Below are 10,496 nucleotides of genomic sequence, written 5' to 3' on the forward strand. Positions count from 1 at the left end.
ATCCTCATTTAAAAAATGGGCTGTACATCATAATACGCCTTAAAGTGGTAGCATCACCCACCAAAACAACGCTTCTTTCCAGGAACATGTTGAGTAAGACTGTAAGAATAAATACTTCAAATGAAACTCCACAAACAGTGTTTGTTAATGGAACTTAACTTTAGATTCAGTTTTTCTTTCACTTCACAGAGTTTGGCCAGTTCAATGGGAAGAGGCAGTAAAAGTATAATAGTGATGTATTGTTGTAAAATCGACCCATAAAATTTTCTGAGAATTAAGGGACCATAAGCAGGATAAGCAGCGTTTCTCAAAGTGAGTAACCTCATCATGTGTAACATCAGCCTTTAGAAGCTTTGTGTCCCTGACATCAGGACAGAGAAAACTTCCAGTGAGTCGTTTTGCCTAAGTCTACTCAGCTTTGCTGCTGCTTTACCTAAAACAAATAAAGAAGAAGAACTTGGAGCTTGTCTCCTTTCTTACTGTGGAGAAAAGGGTGTTTGATGTCTTTGGCAGTAGAATAATCTGAGTACTGAGTAAGTTTTTGTGATCTAGTGCATTTGCCTGTTTGTCCTGTGTGGCGTTGTACTGCACTTTACTGTACGGCTTTGCATATAGGCCATGTAGACAAGTCGCCTTGTGCTGCATGTTTCTGGGAGGAGAGCTGTATAATCAGGACAGTGTTTTATTTAAAGGCTGTAACGTGGGCAGCAGCAATTCTCCGGGGCTTCGATGCTTCATAGCACAGCTCTCATAGAGGTGATCAGACCTCCTACTAACTTTTAACACCTCAGCCCTTTTCTACCCCAACTTTGAATCTGACGCAGTCTGGAAGATGGACATCGCTGCCTTTTAGAGAGCTTCCTGATTTCTTTGAAGTGACGAGATGGAGCCTGGCAGGGAGAAGCATAATGTAAGCAAAAGAAGAGGGCAGGCCAGGCATCAGTTTGCATACCAGTCCATGTGTCACGTGTTAATAATGTGTGAGCTTTTTTTCCTGTGCGTGAGCGTGACCCTTTCAGTGGGTTAGGGTCGAAACAACAACAGAAAGCATTTTAGCGCTGGGATCAAAAGTCGGACATAAATGATGAACGCATCATGGTGTTTTTCCAAATGAGCACAAATTGCAGTGAGCGAATCCGACGCGTGGTATAAGCAAATGTGCTTTCAGATTGAAAAACAAAAATCACATTTCGAGGTGTTTAAGGTGTCCCGGTGAAGAGAGCGCACGTGCAGCTCCTCGGCCCGTGAGCCAGATTTGTTAAGGTGTTTGCAAAGCTTCTGGTTTTGCGGCAACAAAGAATCAAAATACAAAATTAAACCAAGACACGAGAAACTCAAAATACTGGGTCAAAACTGACCCAGAACCGTGACAGCTGTGGCTCCAGCAAACATCAGCTGATACTAGAAATTAATGTTAAATAAACTCTAACAACAGCTGATCAAGCTTGAACGTGCTGCTGTTGTTTAACACGACATCTGCTGGTTTCTTCTTTCTGACGCAAAGTGATAAACAAACAAGAGAGAAAAGCCGATCAGCTGATCATTAATCAGTTTCATGATTGAATGAGAGGAGAAGAGGCAGCTGTGCAGCAAAGACAGAATAACTCCAGCTTTGTGTCTTTTTCATTGTAGCTGAAGTCCGGGACAAACTGTGTTTCTTTTCAGCTCAACACGAAACGCGTAATATTTTCTGTGAATACGAGACGGGACGGTTGGCAACTCTACTAACTGACCTTATGAATACAATAAAGTTCACTATCAGTAACATCATAGCACCACCCAGCTGTAGAAACTCCATCATGCTAGCTAGTACGCAGTACGAGTTATTGTAACTGACTGTAAAAAGTCAGCACAGCTAAAATAAACTCCACCTAAACTTGGTTCATATCTGACCCAGAGAGACTGCAGGTCATAACTTCTTACCTGAAGTTCAGTTCACCTGACACTCGGACCGGCGGCCGCCTCGGGTCTCTCCTCCTGCCTCCCCTTCCCTCATCCACCTGCTGCCTCTGTGGAAGCTCCACCATAGCCACCACCAAACAACTGAGTTATTTTTACACATCTGCCAGCATCTGGCCAATCCACCACCTCTCATTGTTCATGCCGTTACAAAAATACCACCATCGGCCCATAAAAATGAAAAACCACCACCGTTGGGTATTTGGTTGTGCCATCAGTTAACCCTTTGCGTGCCAACTGTGGCACGGGTGCCCAGGGTTGCTGACTCCTGATTTATACACAAGCACAGAGGAAGCTCAGCAAGAATCGATGTAAAAGTACTCGTGATATTTTATGTTTGTAGTAGTTGTCGTGTATGTGCAGGATGAAGCTGTTCACTCAGGACTCCTCTAATCAGATCCCTTACATCTTCCCAGGGCAATTTCCCATCACAAGGAGAACATTTGCTGGTGGTCTGCTTGTTAATGCTGCCATCAGTGAATGTACAGATCATGTGATGCTGAGGGTCCGGAGGTGATTTTATACCCAGCTGAAGAACATATCTCCCTATTGGCAGTGGGAACACTGCCTGCTGTTTGAAGTCTGGGTATTGCGCTGATGATGCTGAGAAAGATCAGGAATCCACAACAATAAAAACAACTGCAGTTACCAAAGGTGCGTTTGTTTAGTGAAATTAAGTTTGGAAAGCTCCTCTGATGACTTTCATTGAGCTCTTCATCTCCAGCATAAACAGTTTGTGCTGCAGCACAGCATGGATCCTGTTTTTATTAAAAGACAAGCAAAAGAAGAAAACCAGTATGCTGATGTCTGCTCTTCACATATGCTGGACCTGCTCCATGGCTTCACACACACACACACACACACACACACACACACACACACACACACACACACACACACACACACACACGCACACACACACTTCAGTGTAGGTGCCACCTCACCGGGTACAGAATAAAATCCATTGATGTCGAGGCTAATGCAGATTTCCTGTGCAAAATCACCACAAAAACCCAGTTCTAACCAGTCCGTCTTTTCATTGTTCATCAATAAACCAGATCAGGATTCTCACACAAGTGGCTTTTCTTCTAACTACATACATTTGTCTGCGTGCACCAAGTGTCACTTTATTTTTTCTCAGTATCCTCAGCAAACGCAGCAGGAAACGTCAGAATGCGACTGTGCTCGGATGGCTGAGCTGCCCAGAGTGATGTGCAGTTTGACACCAGCGGGCTTCTGTTGCTGCTAAAGGCGGAAAGTTTCTCTGTGCTTACACGTTTAACACAAGCTCTCACAAGCATGAATTGTAACACCATGACCAGTTTGACAGCCAGTCATGGTCAAGTGTTCAATTTGAAACCTTCCGTTCCTGTAAGTGGTTCATCTGTAATTTTAGGGAATAAAAAACACAAATATATTTGTATGTATTCACACTGTTTATGTATTTCAAACAAGTGAGTACACGAGGTGTTCAAGCTACAGAACTGCAAACATCATCTAGAAGAAGAACTACAGCTGGAGCACATCTGCCTGGCCTTTGTCACACAGACAGCAGGAGTGTTTGAGGCTCAGCAGACCATCAAACACCAACAATACTGTTACAGAGCGATCGCTGTCGCAGCAGGTTTTACAACAAACACACTCAACAAGCTAAGGTTGACACAATCGAATGCTCAGGCTTAATAACTACAGTTTGTGCAGTTACATACATTGCTAAATCACACATTTGTTCCCTCAATTATATAAACTATAGTGGACTGCATAACTATCAAGCTGTGTCTAAATTGAGTTATGATATCTTCAGTATCTCACTGACATGTTCACAGGGGAGGCGGTGGAGCGGGACGACTGTTGGGTGCTTTGATCCCTGCTGACCTCCTGCATGAGTATCGCTGGGGAAGATGCTGAAGCTCATCACAGTGTGAATGTTAGACAGGAAGCACTTCAATGGAAGGGAAAAAGTGTTTCTTTCCTTTTACTTTGCTGCTTATTCTTATGCCAGGTGTATATTTCTGATGAGGACTCAGGGAGCAGCTTACTTTGACTTGTACCAATGCAGGTTTTTTGTATTAACTAACTTATATTTTGTGTATAAAACCTTAAATCACAGGTGTCCAACTGCAGGCCTCGAGGGCCGGTGTCCTGCAGGTTTTAGACGTGTCCTTGGTCCAACACAGCTGATGGCTAAACGACCTCCTCAACATGGCTGTATCCCAATTCAGGGTCTGCAGCCTTAAAGTACGCAGCCTTAACGGTCCACAAGGGCCGCGTACTCAAAGACCGCTAAGGCCGGAAGTGCGAGGCTTGTGAAATGGGACGGTCTAGCCTCCGTTGCAATGTCAAGGTTGCCTAGCAACCATGATACTAACAGCTGGAAACGTGTCATACAGCTGTGTTTGACAGAGATGAAGGAGAAAATTCTTTGTTCATTTATTTGTTTGTTTCTACATGAGCTTTGATCATTCTCTGTAAGATTAAGCTCAGCTATTGATCGGTGTATATTTTAAAGTAAAGGCTTTAAAACCAAGTTAGTACAAACGTCACTAATGTCACATGACTTTGCCGACATGTGGCCAACAGGAATGTTTTCATGTTCTTCGTTATTAAACATTTGCACATAAATAAGTGACATAATATTCAGTACTTACTTAAAGTTTACTCTTCGGCTGCCCCTCATCCGCCGTGTTTTTTTTCAGCAAAATTATCCACACCCACCGCCGCGCTATGCATTCTGGGATAATTGGGCCATGAAGTCTACACCGCCACGTCCTTAAAATTCAGGGAAATGAAGGACGCATTTGAGGGCCGCATTTCGAGCAGCCTTCGAATTGGGACAGCCTTCGTCGCGTCGCTGTGATGTAATCGGCCTTAAAATGCGGCCTTTATGGCTGCAGACCCTGAATTGGGACACAGCCCCTGTCTTGAAGTTCTCCAGAGGCCTGGTAATGAACTAATCATTTAATTCGGGTGTGTTGACCCAGGGTGGGATCTAAAACCTGCAGACACCGGCCCTCGAGGCCTGCAGTTCGACACCCCTGCCTTAAATTGTCTCGAAACTATGGCTGCTATAGAAATACAGAAGAGACACAAATGTTGTTTGGTAACTGTGAGCTTTTAGAGGAGACGCCTTCAGAGTTGAGTCAGTAAATATGAGCTAGGGGAGCTTATGAAGCAAGATGCAAAAGTACCTTAAGAAGAAGAACTCATCATCTGCAGAACGAAGTCACTACAACGTCAGACTAATAACTTGAGAGTGTCTTCAGATTCGATGGAAACCTACTGAGTTTACATATGTGCCGGTGTGTGTGACAGAACGAGAGAGGAGCTGTAAAACGCCTCCCCCTCCTCTGAGTCCGGAGCTTAGGCAGCTCCAACTCAGCTCACAGCTTGTTAAGCTGGACTGTCGGCTCATCTTCTCCCACCCACAGACAAGATGTAGCCTCTCTCTGTTCCCGTAGTTTGTGTGTGCATGCGTGCAGTGTGAGTATCCCCACGCCGCTCGCCTGGGTGCTTCTGGGCATGCCTTGTTCCTTTTCTCACATTGCATTTGTGAGTTTCTTTACATAACCAGCAACTGCAAATGCCTCCTCTTCCAGATTTTCTGTGAAGTATTCTTAAATCTCCAGCGTTGCGTCATGAATGCTATTTATGTCTGATAACAGTAAAATAAATAAACACAACTCTCCCAGACTGCCTCCTCCAGGGAGTGCGAGGCGAGTGAGAGAGTGCTCAGTGTGTGTGCTGTTTATTTAAACAGTCTTCCTGTAGAAGGAAAGTCAGGGGAAGAGCTCAGCACTTTAAATACAAACATTAACATTATGCTGGCTTTCCAACAGGGGGAGAGTGATGGATGGAGAGAGGAATGAAGTGAGGTGTCAGGCAGGTTTCATGGGAGCGCCCGACCACTGAGGCTATAAAAAGAATGAAATTTGCCAGAGGACCAGCTCTCCCTGAGGTATCAACATCCGCCGGCCTAATCTCGGACCTCCATCACTATCACTCCCCGGTCTTTCCCTCTCCTTCGTCTGCCCGTACCTGCGGCGGCAGGGATGTCACCCTGATGTCAGCTCGAGTCCTCAGCGTAGACAAACTTCCAACGATATTGTGACGTGACAAATTATCAAGGTTAATTATCTCTCTGAGTCTGACAGCCCGACAGCTCATTAAGGCGCCACAAGGCTCCATAATTTCTTCATTTTCCTCTGGCGGTGTGAGGCCTCTGATGGGGGGGCATCCTTGAGATGACGAGCTGAGCGTGAGCAGACAGGCGAGGTCAAGAAGCGAAGCTGGTGCAAACTCGCATTCATGACTGAGCATGCACCAACGTCTCAGTAGCCAAAACCAAGGCGAGGGAGAAGGAGGCCCGTCAGCGCAAGCAAGGTGAAAAAATGACAGTGAAAGCAGCTGAAACGGCGCTGCTGTCTCAGCGGATAGTAGTGCCATAAAATAACGACTCCTTGATTTAGATCTAAAATATTCTGTCCTTGTCATTTTGAGTGCAGTGACTCCACTGCATCAGGGTGTTTCAAAGATGAGCACAAAGAGATAAAAATGTCTTTCCACGAATTACAAGCTCAGAAAAGTGATGCGAGGAGACGCTTAATATCTGCGAGGGTAAACCGTTTATGCACAAAAGCAGAGCGAGTATGATCTTTAATAACCGTCGCTTTGGCCTTTTTTGTCTTCTTTATCTTCTTCATTATGAACATTCACACTGAGCTGCACATTTCTCCCAGATTTATAATGTCCGGTTACGCCGTTTCTTTCTTTCCCCCTCTTTTTATGAAGAAGTGCTCGGTCCACGGCAGTTTTTCCCTGATGCTGTGAAGATGCGTTCGACTTTCCACAGTGAAGCTATTTTCATCTGTGAGCGCTGAACCCCAGCAGCAGCTTTCTGACAGCAGCTTGGACGCACCTGAGTCTCACTCCTTCCTGTTATTCTTTCCTTTGCTGCACAGCTCTGTAGGTACGAGTAGCGCTGCTGAGGGATGATGAAAAGACATCTGCTGCATGGTGTGAGCACTTGTATTTTTTGTAGTCGAGCATTTTGAGGCTGAAGCTTAAAAATGAATATATACCTGCCTATTTTCGTTAAATAAAAACTCGAGCCGTCACTGGTGCTGATAAATCCACAGAAGATGTCTTTTGTTTCTTTTCCAAAGTTGCTCCAATCTCGATTCAACTGTCTGAGCCTCAGTTTGTTCTCTTTTTACTGCGTCTGTACTTCTTCTGTCAGCACACTTCAGGAAGATGAAGATGTGACCAGCAAGTGAAGATGTGCAACACTTTAGCTGATACAGAAGGTCCAGTTATTACTCCAGGACTTGGCAGAGCTTAAAGTAAATAATGGATTTAAATTCACAAGATGGTCAGAAACACATTGTTGAAGCAAACATTTAACTTATATCTTCTAATACCATCTTACCAGTATACCAGATGACCCGCAGTTAATGATTATTTTTGTAATGGTGTAATATCTACATCTCTGAGTTGCCCAAAAAGTGGAATGTGTCTGTTTTTGCCACCTAACTTGTCTCACTGCTCAGAACCATGACAAAGAAATACATTAAAAGACAAAATTCAGGGTAAATTTGAAAATACTGGCTCCTGCATCATACATGCATGTAGTACACTTGGAAAAAAGAAATGTGAAAGGATTTTGTGACATTACAACGAAAGCATAAAGGGACAACAGACAGTCGGTGTATTTCTTGTTTAAAAGAGACAATAACTCCACAGCCATAACTCAGATTAGGAACTGGTTCCACTGGAGAGCAGCATGATAGCTGAAGGTCTAAATGGTTCACTGTCTACTTGTCTTATTGTGCCTCCTTAATGATGTGCCTTCCTCTTGTTTGGTATTTATTTCACTTGTCTTATTATTTTTATTTCCTGCACAGTCCATGTGGAGCACTCACAATTTCTTTGTGCATATAGAATAGAATAGAATAGAATAGAATAGAATGCCTTTATTGTCACTATACAGTTGTACAATGAGATACAGAGCATCTCCTACTCAGTGTAAACATGCTGGGGGGGGGGGGGGGGGGGGGGGGGGTGGTACAGTTCTGCAGCGCTATGTACATATGGACAGTATTAACACAGGGAAAAACATATATATATATATATATATATATATATATATATATATATATATATATATATATATATATATATATATAAGATGTAAATATACAAGCTGTAAGTAATATGTAATAAATAGTGTTATGTATATACAGTTGAGTCATTGCACATAGAATTGGTATTGCACACTGGTGGTCCATAGAGGAAGTGGGAAGTCGGTGCATGTGTGAGTTCAGGGTGGTTATCGCTTTGGGGAAGAAACTGTTTTTGAGTCTGTGGGTTTTTGTGCTGATGCACCTGTGGTGCTTCCCTGAGGGAAGCAGGCTGAACATGTTAAAGCCAGGGTGGGAGCTGTCCTTGATGATGTTTGCTGCTCTGCTGAGGCAGCGGGAGGAATAGATGTCCATCAGGGAGGGGAGAGGGCAGCCGATGATCTTTTGTGCTGTCTTGACCACACTCTGAAGCCTCACTCTATCCGCCTTGGTGCAGCTGCCGTACCATATGATGCAGTAGGTTAGCAGGCTCTCAATGGACTAGCAGTAGAAGGTAGAAGTAGAAGGTCAGCAGCAGGTTGGAGTTCAGCTTGTACTTCCTGAGGACTCTCAGGAAGTGCAGCCGCTGTTGGGCCTTCTTGATGACCGCTGAGATGTTGACTGTCCAGGAGATGTCAGCAGAGATGAGGACACATATGCCAGTTCGAGCCCCGGCTTGGACAGCCTCGGTCGTTGTGTCCTTGGGCAAGACACTTCACCCGTTGCCTACTGGTGGTGGTCAGAGGGCCCGGTGGCGCCAGTGTCCGGCAGCCTCGCCTCTGTCAGTGCGCCCCAGGGTGGCTGTGGCTACAATGTAGCTGCCATCACCAGTGTGTGAATGTGTGGATGACTGGATATGTAAAGCGCTTTGGGGTCCTTAGGGACTAGTAAAGCGCTATATAAATACAAGCCATTTACCATTTATTCTATAAAAGTCAACTCAGTTTAATTGATATGGTGACCCCCATGAGCAAGCATTTGGCGACAGTGGGAAGGAAAAAGTCCATTTTCAGAGGAAGAAACCGCCGACAGAACCAGGCTCAGGGAGGGTCGGCCACGACTGATGGGTGTGATGGGAGAGAGACTGGACAGAAGAGTTGGAAGAGTTTAACAATCAGTAATGATTAAATGCAAAGTGGTGTATAAACACACAGCATGAGTGAAGAAGAATCACCCAGTGCATCATGGGAATCCCCCGGCAGCCTACGTCAATCCGGTTGTTCAGTGATGACGCGACGAATCCTACTTCCGGGTCTAAAGTAGTCTGCGTTTAATATGGCTTTTGTGTTGTTAACATGTTTAATGTTTTGTATTTTCTTCTATTTAATCTCAAAAAGCTCCTAAAACAGTCAGTGATCCCTGTTGACCTCCCTCGGCTTTTATTACCACTAATCATTTATTTAAGCTCAGTTTTTAAAACCTTAGGATGTAACTACAGCCCAGCCCATGCAGCAGTATATGAATGACTAACCTCGTATTGTGGATGGATTATCTCAGTTGTTCTCCTGGCTGAAGTTTGGTCCTTTTACAGCATCCTGCCACGCGATTACATTTGTTCCTGACCACCGAGAACACTCACGGTAACTTTTATCGAGTGGAAAAAAAGTTAGCTTGTTTATATTATGCTAACATAGCTGTGTCGCTAGCGGTCACGTAGCACATCATTATATACCAACTAGCCAAACTTCAGTAACCCTACAAACGTCACTGCTGTTTAGTTTCTGTCTTCATTTATGTTGGAAGTGATAACAGAGCTGTACGTTTGAATTTGTTTCCAAAACCCCGCAGTCAGGACATGCTATATTGTATTTAGATAGAAGCTAGCGAGCTAACTCCCTGCTAACTTCTAACTCCGTTAAATGTCATAAATTCCGTTTTCATGGATGCCTGGATGTTAAACTCAATTGTTACACCTGGTAGAGCAGAACGCTGATCATTTTATTAAAGATGAAAGACTTTAGACAGTTTTTCAACTCTCAGTAATGCCACAGTGATCGTTTGATATATGGACCTGCAGCGGAGTTTAGGCCCAGACACGGCTAGTGACGTCAGACTTCCCGACCGGATTGCAGCATAACTAAGGGAGGATTCAGGGTCACCTGGTCCAGCCCTAACTATATGCTTTAGCAAAAAGGAAAGTTTGAAGCCTAATCTTGAAAGTAGAGATAGTGTCTGTCTCCTGAATCCAAACTGGAAGCTGGTTCCACAGAAGAGGGGCCTGAAAACTGAAGGCTCTGCCTCCCATTCTACTTTTAAATACTCTAGGAACAACAAGTAGGCCTGCAGAGCGAGAGCGAAGTGCTCTAATAGGGTGATATGGTACTACAAGGTCATTAAGATACGATGGGGCCTGATTATTTAAGACCTTGTATGTGATTGTGGATTTAATAAAGAGAAGCTAATATCAGACAAACCTGCTCT

This window comes from Aulonocara sp. 'chitande type north' Nkhata Bay, linkage group LG10 (genome assembly GCF_057382095.1).
Source record: "Aulonocara sp. 'chitande type north' Nkhata Bay isolate Kocher_YH1m ecotype deep benthic linkage group LG10, A_spYH_male_GT1.1, whole genome shotgun sequence".
Classification (NCBI taxonomy): Eukaryota; Metazoa; Chordata; class Actinopteri; order Cichliformes; family Cichlidae; genus Aulonocara; species Aulonocara sp. 'chitande type north' Nkhata Bay.